Source organism: Galleria mellonella, unplaced genomic scaffold, assembly GCF_026898425.1.
Source record: "Galleria mellonella isolate WM207_F2 unplaced genomic scaffold, CSIRO_AGI_GalMel_v1 utg789, whole genome shotgun sequence".
Classification (NCBI taxonomy): domain Eukaryota; kingdom Metazoa; phylum Arthropoda; class Insecta; order Lepidoptera; family Pyralidae; genus Galleria; species Galleria mellonella.
Genome location: NW_026442155.1, coordinates 145983 through 159186, shown reverse-complemented (window position 1 = coordinate 159186; position 13204 = coordinate 145983). Strand labels below are relative to the sequence as shown.

General features: G+C 35.8%; 1 protein-coding gene across 2 annotated transcripts in view; it reads right to left on the bottom strand.

The window, feature by feature from the left end:
- The window catches only part of LOC116413350 (nucleoredoxin-like), a 67538-nt gene that overhangs the window by 4097 nt on the left and 50237 nt on the right, over window positions 1-13204 (bottom strand). The window lies entirely within an intron of this gene.

Sequence of the window (13204 nt, the reverse complement as noted above, 5' to 3'; positions counted from 1 at the left end):
TCGTATGAACTGTGGGTCTGGCGCGGCGCCTTCTGCGGAATTATTCTGCCTTCACCAGAGTACGTACTTACTCGTAACATGCTGAGACGTGCTCGGAACAGCCAGTTATTTACGAGATTTCGTTTAATTTTCGATCTGACAGATAGATACAATTCCTTTGCATTAATATTATAAAAAAAAAATTACAAAACACTACATTAAAAAAAAAAAAACAAAAGATGTCTCCGTAACGAGGGAATCGAATAATAGGTAGTTTTATTTTATAAAAATTCCCGAAATAACATTATCCACCTAATTATACACCACATATATATACGAATAGATAAAATGATTAACAAAAATTTATTTTTTAAATTTTTTATACAATTAGAATGGCAAACAAGCTGGCCCACCTGATGGAAAGTGGTAAACGTCGCCTATACACATGAGCAGTACCATGGACATAACAGAGTATACTGTTTCGCCCATGATACCCCTCATGCGTTGCCATTCCTGAGGACTCAGGTGTTATTCCTCTGTACCCAGTAAATTCACGCCATATCCCACCCTTCAAACCGAAACACAGCCATGCAAACACAACTGCTTCACGGTTGAAACACGAATGGGACAGAGGTGCCCAAGCAATAGACTTTTGTACAAAGTCTCCCTCTGGTAAAACTTCGCATTAATACGAAGGTACTAAAGAAGAAGGCTATAAACTTCATACAACACAGTCATAAAATAAAGTCCTAAAAAGACGTTATAAAGTGGTTTAATAATTTCTATGTAAATGTACAGGGTGTGGCCAAAATTGACAACTTTTTTTTTGTGTTCAGACTGTTTTTTCAAGTTTACTTTCCTGGAAATAATCTTTAATTATGTAATTTTGACATGTTCTGCCACCCTTGAGTGGTACTCGCCACTGTAAATCTTATTATTTTTTTTAATCGATGATAATGGAATGGTAACGGTAACCTGCGCTAACGGTATACGCTAGGGTGGAAAGGGATAGTTAGCAATGGAGTTTGACAGCCCCATTGCTAGCAATATGCCCTATTAGATCGACCTCCACGCGGTTCCCCCTGAAAACCATCGTGAACAATTCGTCACGATGGGCTAACTGACCCGCTTCATCCTCACCTATCATCCTTCACTGGTGTCCCGCCGGTGTATACCGATAGCCCGGGTGAGGTTACCATTCCATTATCACCCATTAAAACGGTATACGCTGGCAGGGTACCAGTGAAGGATGATAGGTGAGAATGAAAAGGCAGATCAATTAGCTCGTTGTGATAAATACACCTGGGATTCAATACGATGGTTTCTAGGGGGGACCACGTGGAGGCCGACTTGCCAGGGTATATTGCTAGCAATGGGACTTTAGTCCGTATTACCGAGAATCCCTTTCCCCCTTGTTCTAACTGGTTCTAACAGTTAAACTGAATAGATTTCCTATAGACACGTTTAAAGGGAAGACTGGTAGGCCGCACCCAGCCCTTTATTCTCGGGGGAAAGGTATTGTTAGTAATGAGATATAAGAGCCCTATTGCTAGCAATACACCCTATTAGGTCGACCTCCACGCGGTTCCCCCTAGAAACCATAGTGGTTAATTCTTGTTCAATTGGACACTATGGGCCAACTGTCTTCATCCTCACCTAACATCCCTCACTGGTGCCTCGCCAGTGTATACCGATAGCGCGGGCGGGGTTGCTATTCCATTTTCACCCATAAAAAAAGGCCTGAATTCTCTGGTGTCCATACCATGATCTGAGCGAAGCTTTATAAAGTTATGTCTGAGAGTGTGTTTATGCTTTTTTTTAAGGTGTCAGCACTCCCCCCTGGAAAATAATTTAAAAAATGTCAATTATTTTTCCCCAAAGGAACATAGGTAAAAAAATATATTTATTTACAGCAAAGCGAAAGATTACAAATCACATAATACATTAATAAAATAAATATTACATGAAACAGCATTAAATTTGCACTCCAACAACTGCTCTGCATATCATTCGATATTATATACATTAAAAGAATGACGGCTACAAATTTAAAGTAACAAATAGGCAGCCTTAATGTAACATTGCAAGGATTGTTGGAAAATATCAAGCTCCTTGTATACATTGTTATACTTTCTGCATATGCGGATAATTGGATTATATATATATATATATATATATATATATATATATTTTTTTTTTTTTTTTAATCTGCAAAAGATGCTTTTTTTAATTATAAAGCACTATGATACCTACTTGTACAACAATTAGTCCATTACCTTAAGGTTGTCTTGAAAAGATTGCTCTCAGCAATAAGACCGCCTTACTGTACTTATACAATTGTATCGTTATGTCTGTAAATTGTCTTGTTTATTTCCTATATTGTATAATGCAAATAAAGTATACTCATTCATTCATTCATTCATATATATATATATATATATATATATATATATATATATATATATATATATATATATATATATATATATATATATATATATATATATATATATACATATATATATATATACGTATAATTATTCACTTCATCCCTGTATAAATGGTGGAACTTATGATTATAATATCGACCATCGTAAATTGTAACAGGGGCGTAGTAATAAGATGAGATTTTTACGAGCCAACTTCCCGGTAATCCCGCGCGGGATCCGGCCGCCCGGGTAAAGTTACCGTCCCGGAATAATCGGGAGTCAGCTTCGGTCTCTAGAAATGGTGACTGCCGTTATCAGATTACTTGGAGTTTGGCCGGGAATTAACTACCTACGTACAATATTCACAACCGCCTTCCATAAGGGGCTATCAACTCTTCGTGAATGTTACGCGTCGTCTTTTTTTAATTTGAATCGATTTTTAACCGACTTCAAAGTGGAGGTTAGCAATTCGGTTTAAATTTTTTTTTATATTCGTTACCTTATAACTCCGTCAGTTCTAAACCGATTTGGAAAATTCTTTTTTTATCTGAAAGCCTATACTTGCAGATTTGTTCAGTAGAAATTTTATAAAAATCGGTACAGTAGTTTAGTTTTTAAATGAAAATTGTGGAAAGAAAGAAATTATTAATAAATTTATTCATAGAATCGTGCAACTCACATAGTAGAATAAATGAAAAAAAACTAAGTATGACAAAATATTTTTGTTTTTTCAACAAAAAACAAAAATAAACAAAAACTAATAAATAATAATAAGTGTAAGTGTGTAGTCGTGCGAGTGTGTGTGTGTGTGTCGCAATGTTCCGTGAAAAAGGTCCGCGCTCAGCATGTTGCTTCAGCGTTTGAGGCGCTACAGTGCTGTTTTTCAGCACAAACACAACCTCAAATTATTTTATGTTTATTACTTCAGAACTCTGGTCGACTTTTTTTTTGGAAAACAATCTTATTACATATAATATTATTCACTAGTGGGCAGGGCAAACGTTTGCCCACTATAGATCACTTACTGGGATAAAAACTATACTATATCTCAAATGGAAATTATTAATACATGGAACTATTAATTATTGAACGAATGAATGAAAACTTTTTGATTGTTCCTTTCACAGAATGATACAAATTATAATGTTTAACAATTATGTACACAAACAAAATAAATACTTAATTATATACCTAAACTTAATTACATAAGAACAAAAAACGAGATAACAATAAGCAGAAATTAACATATGGTACTATTAATGCATGGAACTATTAATGCATAGAACTATTAATGCATGGAACTATTAATGCATGGAACTATTAATGCATGGAACTATTAATGCATGGAACTATTAATGCATGGAACTATTAATGCATGGAACTATTAATGCATGGAACTATTAATGCAAGGAACTATTAATGCATGGAACTATTAATGCATGGAACTATTAATGCATGGAACTATTAACACACAATATTAAATTGTATTAACTATATTGTTATAAACGATAGGTACATAACAGAGTTTTCTGTTGTGACAGCGAAACATTTATACAATTGCGTGGGTAGCTCCGAGTAGGTAGGTACCCACTAACAATATTGGTTCGTAAATCACGCAAGTTTGTTTTATAGGCACAAAGCGTAATGTGAAAAGTTGGTGGGTTGTAATGTGAGGGGGAGGCGACTTCTAGGGATATTCTAATTTGATATGTCGACTTTCAGTCGCCATTTTGGTAATTTGGAAGTTAAAAGGCATGAGATATATATTATGCCAATATATAAATATTTATTTAAACTTAATTGCACCATTTATAAAAAATAATAGATATAGTAAATTTTAATGAGAAGTGATATAAAAGGTAAAGCAATTTCTTCAGATAATTGTGGATTTCAGATAACTTGTGGATAGAGGATATACATATATATATTTTATGCAACTTAGAATGGCAAATAAGCTGACGGCCCACCTGATGGAAAGTGGTAACCGTCGTCTAGAGACATAAGCAGTACCATGCACATAACAGAGTGTACTATTTTGCCCATGATACCCCCCATGTGTTGCCATTCATGAGGATTCAGGTGTTATTCCTCTGTGTCCTTTCCAATAAAAAACAGCACTAAATTGAAAACCCGCCACTTTTTTTGAAATCGGTTAAAATAACATACAAACTTCTCCACTTCACGTTTCGCGGAAATGAGACGGCGAACGTGATATCTCGTTTTCCCCAAGGACTGTTCTACTTTGTTATACCTATTCATGCATTCGTTTCGAGTAATGGAAAAGTTCGTCACGTGTCCACAGACATAGTTTGGGAATGCCGCGAAAACGAATCAACTGCTAAATAAATCACTATTTATTTCAAATCACTAATAATTTATTTCAAATCACTAATATTATAGATGTGAAAGTGAGTTTGTTTGTTTGTTATCGCCTTAACGGTTTTACCAATCATTATTTATTTATTTATTTATTTATTTATTTGAAAATTTCTCACTACACTTACAGTTTCCCAAAACGTGTAGTGAGCCAAAGTTTTATTTCACAAACTTACAAATTTTGTACAACATTTTAAAAATATACTTCTTTTGTAATTAAATATGTCAATATCTGGCTGCTGAGCAATCAGAGAATTGAGCAGAGAAATAGCCTGATACGTGGGAGCAAACTGAGCAGTACAGGTAGGAACCGGCGGTGCCGATAGTAGTCTACAAGCACGCAATCGCATGCAGCGTTGGGGTGCGTACAAAGAACAACGGCTAAGAGTTGCAGGATTGTCTATTCCGCCGTTGAGCAACTGATAATAGTGCATCATCAAATTGCACTTTCGCCTTACCTCGAGCGTGTCTAGACCTACCATACCGGATACGAACAGTGATGGGTACAAATAAGGATAGTAGCCGTAAAGTTTACTATATAGAACACGTGCAAATTTCCTCTGAACTCTTTCTATCATTATCTTGTATTTTGTTTCATGAGGGTTCCAAATAATTGAATTGAATTCTAAAATGCTTCGTACAAATGAATAATATAATAATAATATTGCACCTTTATCTTGAAGTTGTGCCGACTGTCTTATCACAAAACCTAACGATTTATATGCACGACTACAAACGATGGTTATATGATTATTAAAAGTTAAAGCAGTGTCCAGCGTAAGGCCTAAATCGCGTATTTGTGACACACGTTCAAGCGGCGTACCAGATATATTGTAGACATAAGAATGGGGAACACGAGACCGCGTGAATGTGACCGATTTACACTTTGAAATATTAAATTCCAAGTTATTATGTCCAGCCCATGCCACAACGTTGTCAATATCTCGCTGTAGAGTTACACAGTCTTCCATGGTTCCGATAGCCATGAATAGCTTCACATCGTCAGCAAACATGAGACACTGAGCAGTGTTAACAACATCTGGCAAGTCATTGATCATAATTAGGAACTGCAATGGACCCAGGGTACTACCCTGGCTTACTCCGGAGTCGGTAACATAGGATTCAGATCGATAACCATGTAATTGGACGTATTGCGAGCGATCGGAAAAATAACTAATAAATAATTTTAAAAGTTTAGGTGTAAATCCTATCTCTGAGAACTTTTTTAATAAAATATCATTGTGAACGCGATCAAATGCTTTTTTGAAGTCAAAATATGTCACGTCTACTTGTCTATTATGATCCATTTCAGTAACTGTATAATCAACAAAGTTTATTAGATTAGTAGTAGTCGACCTACCAGGTCTGAATCCATGCTGACAGTCTGTCAATTGAGGCTGGACTTGCACCGAAATAAGTCTGTTTAAAATGGATTCAAATAATTTTCCTAAAGCTGGAAGTACAGCAATTGGCCTATGATTTGAAATTTGGGATTTAGAACCATCCTTGGGTATAGGTATAACCCTGGACACTTTCCATAGCTGCGGATAGGTACTTGTTGTGATAGCCAAGTTCATTATATGTAGGAGCGCTTCCTCTAAAACTCTTATGCAATCTTTAATAATAAATGACGGTATACCGTCAGGCCCAATGCATGTCCCCACCCTCAATCGTTTTACTGCTCGCTGCAGGTCGGTTAGCGTTATATTCTCTATAGCGACGCGAGCAGAGAGTTGGGAACACCTTGCCTTGCTTTCAGCCAGATTGCCAGATAAGACAGGTTTATCGTCTAAAAAACTCGATTTAAAATGTTTTGCAAATGCATTTGCAGCATCTATCCCAGTTACCACTTCCCCATCATGATCGTATAGGTCTTGGCCCCTTCTATTAGAACGTTGATTTCGTATAAACTCCCAGAAACTTTTCGGATCATTCTTTATATTAACCTCAGTTCGCGTGATGAAATTTTGATAAGCTATCCTAATTAATTCTTTTGTACGCTGACGATAAAATTTAAACATTTCTCTATTGAATTCTTTACTATATTTTTTATACTTTTTAAGTGATAATACTTATTTTTTATATTTTCTATAATTTCTTTCGTATACCATCTCGGATATTGATATTTATAATTACTGCAAAAATTTTTAATAGGGACATTAGATTCTAAACAACACGAGTGAAATATATCATAAAAATAATTCAATGCTACATCAACATCGTCACAAGTGAATATCTGATTCCACCTTGCCGAAGCTATCGATTCATATAGTGAATGTAAGTTCGCTTTTTTAAAATTCCACTCAGTGACTGATTCATGCGACCGAAAGGTACAAGCGCGCGGACCCGCGTGCCGCGAACGCGGCATCGCGAGGTAGATGCCGAGTGGTGGATGATGTGCATCTGCCGGCACTAGCGGTTTCACATCCTCATACATTTGTACATATTCACTGCTCAGATTGCTTAACACTAAATCTAGAATGTTACCATATTTATTTTTTGTTACATTATATTGATTCAATTTACAAAAAGCAAGCAAATAACTATATTGTAGAATAACATTTTGGCTACAGGAATTTAAGTTAAAGTCGCCCAGTATGACGACATCCAAATTTGAATATTTTGCGATTACATTCTCTAAAACTAAAAACGTATTTAAGTATTTTTCATCATTCGAGTTAGGCGGTATATAAACAACACTGAATACAATTGTTTTAGATTTCAATGTGACAAGTGCCATCACTATTTCAATCTGCTCCGTGTACCCACTAATGTTTAATATTTGTTGGACTTTGTAATGCGAACGTACTGCTAATAGCACTCCACCCCAACCGGCATTATTTGGACGGTCTCGGCGTACTATGGTATAACCGTCGGGGAACACTTCCGCATCAAATATACTACTAATTAAAAATGTTTCCGTTAACGCATATATGTCAGCTGGTTCACTGAGTATTGATAACTTACAAGTATGTAATTTAGAACGTAGTCCTCTAACATTTTGATAAACAATTTTGTGGTGTTTATACTTGGGCGGTATCATCGATTTTCTTGCGAAATCCACTACGCCAAGGTCTGATGTAGACATCCTCTATCCAATTTTCAGATGCTAGGTACTTATCTAGATGTTTTGTAGGCACAGATAACTTAAATGACGCATAATCTCCTCGCGACTTCAGCGCTTCGGCAGAACAGTTATCTCCCGGGCAAATGGTTCGGAGATATTCATTAACCTGTTCAACTGTAGTGCCGATTTTCACATAATATAAATGTAAATATGACTTCCGCTGTGCAGCCGACAAAGTAATATTATTGTCAGTAGGGATGGCCGTACCACGAGTAACGTTGACGAGCGAGCGTCGAGTACGCGGTCGTTTTATCTCGATCCATTCTCGCGCGCTGTCCGTTGCCTCAGCCCCAGTGTCACTCGTCAACGTAACTATAGCTTCGTGGTTATTATCGGGCGTCGATGGGGCACACGGAGTAGGAGGTCCACCTGTTGACGTCGTTGCCCGATCCGTATTGTTTCGCATTGTTGCCTTTTTTGTAGCACCTGCAATTGCTGATGACGCACGAATACGAGCTTCACGGATTGGTCGTAGCCCAGTCTCCGATGTCGAGCTACCCTCACCATCACTAATAATAGATTTCGACGAAACTTTTTCATCACCGATTAGATTTTTAATTAGCTTGTATTGGTCAATAATAACTTTCTCGAGTGATAAAACTTTACTCTGTAGTGAAAGCACTGTTTTAGTTAACTCGCGAATAGCAACTTCGGTACTTTTAGTAGACATTTCTATTTTTTTAGAAACAAATACGTAGAGCCGCACTAACTTGCACGAATCAACGATGCTAGCTCCAATTATAAAATTTGGTATACACACACACATATAGGACATATGGGATGGAGAAGGAGGACGAATTTTTCGATCTATTCTAATGCTGCTTATATATATATATATATCCTCTACCCATAAGTTATCTGAAATCCACAATTATCTGGAAAAATTGCTTTACCTTTTATATCACTTCTCATTAAAATTTACTATATCTAGGCGTTCATAGGCTACGGTAACCACTTACCATCAGGTGGGCCGTATGCTTGATTGCTACTTAAGTGGTATAAAAAAAAAAGACATTGCAAGTGTGCTTCCGGTCTTTTAAAAAAGAATATGCTCTTTTCTTAAAGGTTATGATGTCGTATCGGTTCGGAAATACTGCTGCTGGAAATTGATTCTAAAGAGCGGTTGTGCGAGGAAGAAAGTGCCTTGAAAAACTCAAGGTAGAGGGCCGCCACTCATTCAGATGGTTGGGATGGAACTTTAGTTTGTGGCGGGTTGGACGGTGGTGAAAATCAGCAGCAGGTATCAATCCGAACAATTCCTCAGAGTTCTCCTCCCTATATACTTGCAAAACGAAAATTTTAGATAGATAGATAGATATATCGTTTATTTGTTTGTTACTAATCACACACAACATGTACATAAGAATAGATAATACATAAACAACATAAGATTTATAAGATTGTGTTATTATGTGTGATCCGCAGCAACACAAAAAGGTCGAAGCTCAGCGTGTAACATTGTTCAAGGAACAAAACACTGATTTTCAGCTTTAACCCATTTGAGGGTACGTGAAAATAATAATTAAAAAAAATAAATATAAAATAAAAAGAGCAATATTTTTGGTGATTGTCTGTGCAGTGTGACGAACTGTGTGTTACGAACGAGTGTGAGTTACGAACTTATTTTGTTTCTAATTTTCGGCAATTGTTCCGACTTCATCCGAAAGCCTTCTTCAGGGGGCGTACGGCGCTTTGCGTCACAGCGCACAATTTAGTATTTATACAGTTATGCTTGTATTTGAATTAAAAATTGACACAACTTTTAAAAATAATACTCTAATTCTGTTGACCGTAGATGACCTTTTCAGTTTCACCGGAGATAATAGGGCGAGGGTAAGCGGCACTCCAAACCCGCAGAAGGGCTAATGAAGCAGCCTTGCCTCCTGACTAGTGAGGGATGACAGGATAGAATGAAAACGCAGGTCAGTTATGTCATCGTGATGAATACACTTGGAATTCAGCACGATGGTTTCCAGGGTGACCACGTGGAGGTCGACCTGACAGGGCATATTGCTAGCAATAGGACTGGTAGTCTGCATTAATAACAACCTACCTTCTCCCGGATACGAGATTTTAGATGGAGGGCACCGCGAGGCGGTTCGAACCTCGGCTCAGGCTGCCGTATCTCGACTACCAGTTGAAGGGACAGGAGGATCGTTTCTTACCGCCGGCACGCGGACGAAGTCACGTGTAAAAGCTAGTTACATGGCTCGTATTTACAAAGTTACGTGGCTGAATTACAGTTTAAGTAATAAATAGTCACTATCAATCCCCTCCCTCCCACGCTGAATGTCTAAATTGAACAAAATGTAATACAATTCAAAATAGTACACGAGTGAATAGTAGTAGTGTTGTCCAGTAATCGATTATCAGTCGATAATGTTCACTCGGAATAATATAAATCGATTCGACCTATCGATAGTTCGATATTTAATAGAAAGTATCGATTGGAAATTTTACGTGTATTTTAACTAATTGTTTACTATCTAACGGGGTAATTTATAGTATCGATTATATAGATACTTAGTTCAAAACTGTATTGTCCAATAATACATGCATTAGATAGATATATAGATACTCTTTATTGTTTCCTCCAAAAGATTACAGTAGTAAACTTATTATAAATACAAACAATTATAAGAAATGTTCACACTGAGAAAACAATGGGTGGCCATATCTTTTTTTTTTATACAACTTAGAATGGCAAACATGCTGACGGCCCACCTGATTGAAAGTGGTAACCGTCGCCTATAGACATGAGCAGTATCATGGACATGACAGAGTGTACTGTTTCACCCATGATACCACCCATGCGTTGCCATTCCTGAGGAATCAGGTGTTATTCCTTTGTACCCTGTAAATCTATCGCTAAAAGCGATCTCTTCCAGGCAATCTTTGGATGGAGAGGAGTAGTTATGATTAATTGATAGTATCGTAGTTACTTATAGTCGATTAATTATTTATATACTTTACAATCGATTAATAATCGATATCTAACTTTGTTAGACAGCACTAGTGAGTGAAGGAAAACGGGCAAATAAGGTCATAAACCCGCGGGACGGTTTATCGACTCTGGAGGGGGGGGGGGGGGGGGGGGGGGGGGGGACAGCCCCTGTTTTTATTGGACGCTTATGTGAGGCAGTAAATTGTGTGAAGTGTTATTTGTTGATTATTCCGTGTGGATAGATAAGAGATTGTGAATCTTTACGGCTTGTGAGAAGGAGGGAGGTCGACTAAGGTAATTTCATTAAAATAAGGCGCGTTTCTAACCGACGAAAGAAAAAATGTAGGGAGATTCTTTTTTTAAATCGTTTTCACGGCCCTGGGTACTAGCTCTTTAAAGTACGTCGAATTGAAGAGATTTTAATTATGTACTCCTATAATACTGTTTACATTAGACGATGCATTTCACTTTGCTCGATTAATGGTTACTGGTTCGATTCCCGTACAATAAAATCATTAATATTCATCAGTATGTTTGTTTGTATTGCCTTGTGTGTTTTCTATGTGTAATGTAAGTATATGCGAAAAAGTAAGTGTCTCTATCAATTATGTTATGTCCACAAACAGTATTTGGTGTGGGATTTACATGACACTATGTAATAATTATGTCTTGTGAGACTTAGGTATTCGTAAATATTCATAAATACATATACAATATAAAAAAAAAACGTATGTACATTTATTTTGGATATTTGCTTATCAGTTTATTTTGTATTAGTAAAATATATTATTTTAAGTCTAAGTTGACAATAGCCGACTGCTAGAGAACACCGTCCAGTGTTAAATCCGCCAAATGTACATAAAATTTCACTGTGCATTAAGGTTTAGATAAAGAAATTAAAAAAAAAGTTGTTACAAAATCAACATACGGACCGTTTGTTAATTAGATTTATGTACAAAGAACAATACGTTTAGTTCCAAACTCCGATTGGTTTGGCATTTCTTTCTTCGTTTGATCGGCCTCCTTTTATTCCCCATCCTATCTCTGCACTCATCGACTTGGAAACTTTAAATGAAATTAAGAAAGTCAGACTTTTTTTTATTTGAACTTTTGTTCTTTTCTCTGTAAAAATAATATTGGAGCGATTTATATACTTTATGGTTTATGAATAGGCTGTATAGTCCGTGCTCTTGGCCTGTCCGATTTGTTTTTTTTTTTAAATAAGTGAATATGGAATGATTGATGATAATTTCCAGGGGGAACCGCGTGGAGGTCGACCTGATAGGGTATATAGTTAGTTTTTTTTATTCAACTTAGAATGGCAAACAAGCTGACGGCCCACCTGATGGAAAGTGGTAATCGTCGCTTATAGACATGAGCAGTACCATAGACATAACAGAGTATACTGTTTCGCCCATGATACCCCCTATGCGTTGCCATTCCTGAGAACTCATGTGTTATTCCTCTGTACTCTGTAAATTCACACCATATCCCACCCTTCAAAGCGAAACACAGCCATATAATAGAGAACTACTGCACATTATGATTATATATATATATATATATATATATATATATATATATATATATATATATATATATATATATATAGTAGTTCTCCATTGTATGTGTTGTAATTTTTTTATTTTATTAAATATATATATATATATATATATATATATATATATATATATATATATATATATATATATATATATATATATATATATATATATATATACATGAATACATTAAACAAATATTACATAAATATACAAATATGTAATAAAAATACGTACATACAAATATAAATATACATATATAAAATTCTCGTGTCGCGGTGTTTGTTACCAAACACCTCCGAAACGGCTTTACCGATTTTTATGAAATTTGGTGTGCATATTGGGTAGGTCTGAGAATAGGCCAACATCTATTTTTCGTACCCCTCAATGATAAGGGTCACCCACTCCTAAATATTTTTTTTTTGACAATTTTGTCAATTTTTTTTATTTTTATTTTATTATGATTTAGCATTGAAAATTACATACAAATTCAAATTTTTACGCTTATACGATCAACCCCTGCTGTTTAATCGTGATTTTTTATATACCGCAATAGGGTTGCAAGATGGCAATCGAATATAATAATTGTAGTACGATATATTTTCATGTATAGTTTTAGAAATAATGTATATGGTAAAACAACGTTTGCTGAGTCAGCTAGTATACATATATAAATAAACCTACATACAAATAAACAACGATAAAGATCAAACGTGATGATTATTAAATATATAAATACTAAAGCAAAAAAAAAAAAAAAAAAAAAACAAAGAAGAAATATTAAACA